This window comes from Corylus avellana, chromosome 5 (assembly GCF_965113065.1).
Source record: "Corylus avellana chromosome 5, dhCorAvel1.hap1.2, whole genome shotgun sequence".
In the NCBI taxonomy this organism is placed as follows: Eukaryota; Viridiplantae; Streptophyta; class Magnoliopsida; order Fagales; family Betulaceae; genus Corylus; species Corylus avellana.
The window spans coordinates 17,945,095-17,948,068 of NC_142494.1; the positions used below are offsets into that span (position 1 = coordinate 17,945,095).

General features: G+C 33.4%; 1 non-coding gene across 1 annotated transcript; it reads left to right on the top strand.

Annotated features, from left to right (window-relative positions):
- The first annotated feature begins 2,435 nt into the window (after positions 1 to 2,435).
- LOC148585877 (small nucleolar RNA snR44) lies at positions 2,436 to 2,529 on the top strand. Its single transcript, XR_015912592.1, has one exon. It is a non-coding gene; the product is annotated as a small nucleolar RNA snR44 (small nucleolar RNA).
- Positions 2,530 to 2,974: the final 445 nt, after the last annotated feature.

Here is a 2,974-nt window from a genome sequence, read left to right on the forward strand (position 1 = left end):
TAATATTCATAGTATATAATCTGAATCTGATACTAACCCGTATAAATCGTACTCTTTGTAAAGTAAAAAGCTAACCCTTTTGAGCATAAGATTTTCTTGGAACATATGTAGTATCTAACATAATTGTCCCATATCGATCATTTTAGGGTTGCTTTGGTCATTTTACAGGGAAATGATAGTCACTTTTCATCTCAAAGTCCATATATATGGACAACTCCTTGCCAAATTTTATGTGCATATATATATAAAATTTATCAATGACCTTATAATTAATTAACCAAATGTAACTACCTCCTAGCTCAGAGATCTCTTCCTTTCTAAGGAGGAGGAGATCTTGAGTTTAATTAGTCCACCAAAGATTTCAAGATTTATAGAGATTAACACGATTTTATATATATATATATATATATATATATATATATATATATATATATATATATATATATAGTTTGTGCTTTTTCATATGTTTCACAATATTCTCTTATAATATAAAAATGTCAAGTATTGTCAATTTTGTCAAATGGTATGAAAAAACCATATTGCAGATTAATGCTCTGCTTATTAGGTTTGTAGTCTCTGATTGCTGCATTTTGTTTGGCATATGGTTTGAGTTGTCCCTTTCTGTTTTCCTTGAGCAGATGCCTTCTTTGTTAGTGGTGAGCTTCTTTTGTATCCAAAAACATCAAAAAGGAGTAAGAAAATGTCAATGTCTTGTCTTGTTTTGCTAAAGAAGTTGGTTGTTTATTTAAGTTCTTGACCTCTATATCCCTTTCTAGAAGATTCTCATTTTGATTGATTTGATGGGGAAGGGCAATAGTGCAGTCAACTAAAAAACAAATTTCTATTTTCATATTCTTGATTGCATTATGTACCTTGAGATTAAGATTACTTTAATACACATATTCTTGATTGCATTATGTACAGATATTCTTGATTGTATTTTTCTTATTGCTTGTCTTGCATAATACACACTTTGTTCAACTCTCTTCTCTTCCTACATTGTTAATGTTTTGGTTTTGAAGTTTAACGATCTCCAAGAAGGAAAAGGAAAAAAAGTTTGCTTTTTATTTATTTCTTGTCTTGGGAAAGAACCATTCCATAGGGAGGGAGTTATCTTGCATATTTTGTTAGCGTAAAGATGTCAAATCATTGCAGGTGGTAGTATACATTAGGAGTATATTATCTTTCTGTAAAGCATATGATTTTAAAGATTTCAATTTATATACGAATTCTTTTTATTTATGTAGTTATTAGAAGTTTTCCATGTTAAAGAGTGTAGAACAATCCACCTCAGGCCAGCAATTGATGGGTGTAAAAGATGAATCATCTATCCATTATATTTAATTTTATTGGGTTTTAGAATATCTGGTTTGAGTCAAATTAATTCATTATGGATGGAAATCGACTGCCCATAAACTTCATGAAAAATGTTTTACGTTCCTTTTACATTGCTTTGTCCTTTTCTTTTTTTTATTGAAAGTTGTTTACATGTTAGGAATTTGCTTTTGGTTTTAAGATTTGTTGTTGAATGCTGTGGGATTTGCTTCCTGAGTTCTAAAATTTACTTATCCAATCTCAAGTTGATGGACAAGGCTTGATTGAAAAATGACCATCGTAGTAATAACCTTTGGATAATAATATACACATTTGGATTATTATTAAAGTTTCTGTTCATCTGCTTGTAGCTAGTTTCTATACATTTCCAAACACTGGCTGTGGGTATTAATGTTGTTCTATACTGTAGTGTGGTGTGGTTTAATGTATTTTCATTAGATCTGGTTTTTTTATGTCCCTATTGTAGGAAGCTGAGCTCGCTAGAGAGAAGACAAATGGATTAATGGATTAATGGTTTTTTTATGTCCCTATTTTCATTAGACCTCTTTAAACTTTAAATTTTTGCAATTTTTGTGTTAATTTTTGGGTTTTGTTTGATGTGTTTGTATCCATTGTGAATTTGGGGTTGGATTAGTGACTGTATTCTTTCGATTTTTTGGTAGTGCGGTTTCAGTTTACCCTTGGTTTGATTGCCGAGAAAGTGGAGGGAAAGATAAATGCTATTTGGGTATTTTGGTGTTTGATGTTTCTGGTTCTGAAAGATGGAAAATTTGTTATTGATTAAAGGATTAATGGTTCATTAACAGACAACCTAGCTATGTTGCTCCTCTCCTTTTGCTCATAATTAACATGTATTAGTGGGACTGTTATTGATATATGTTAGAAGTATTGTGGTTAGGAGTTAGCCGATGTCTGTTACTCATACCAGTGTTCCCTGGTTCCGCGATCGATCGCACTCCAAGTGCGATCGGAGTGCGATCGATCGCAGTACCAGAGGGTTTTCAAGTAGGTTTTTTATATTTTGCGATCGATCGCACTCCAACTGCGATCGATCGCAAAATGTCGAAAACCTTCTGGTACTGCGATCGATCGCACTCCAACTGCGATCGATCGCAAAATGTCGAAAACCTTCTGGTACTGCGATCGATCGCACTCCAAGTGCGATCGATCGCAGATTATTTTTTTTTAAAATTTTTTAGGACCATTAGGGTCTACTTTGTGGACGCTAATGGTTAACTATCAGCGTCCACTTTGGTTTGGACGCTGATAGTTAATTTTTTTTTTATTTTTTATTTTTTTAAAAAAAAATTTTGAGGACCATTAGGGTCTACTTTGTGGACGCTAATGGTTAACTATCAGCGTCCACTTTAGTTTGGACGCTGATAGTTATTCTTTTTTTTTTTTTTTAAGGACCATTAGGGTCGACAAAGTGGACCCTAATGGTTAACTAAAAGTGGACGCTAATGCTTGCCTATTAGGGTCGACTTTCGCTTCCGTGTACATCATCTTTAGGGTCAAAACATTGTGACTTTTAGGGTCGATAAAGTGGACGCTAAAAGTGATCATTAGGGTCGACTTTTAAGTGGACCCTGATAATCATACATTTGATCATTAGGGTCGGACTATTAGCGTCGACACC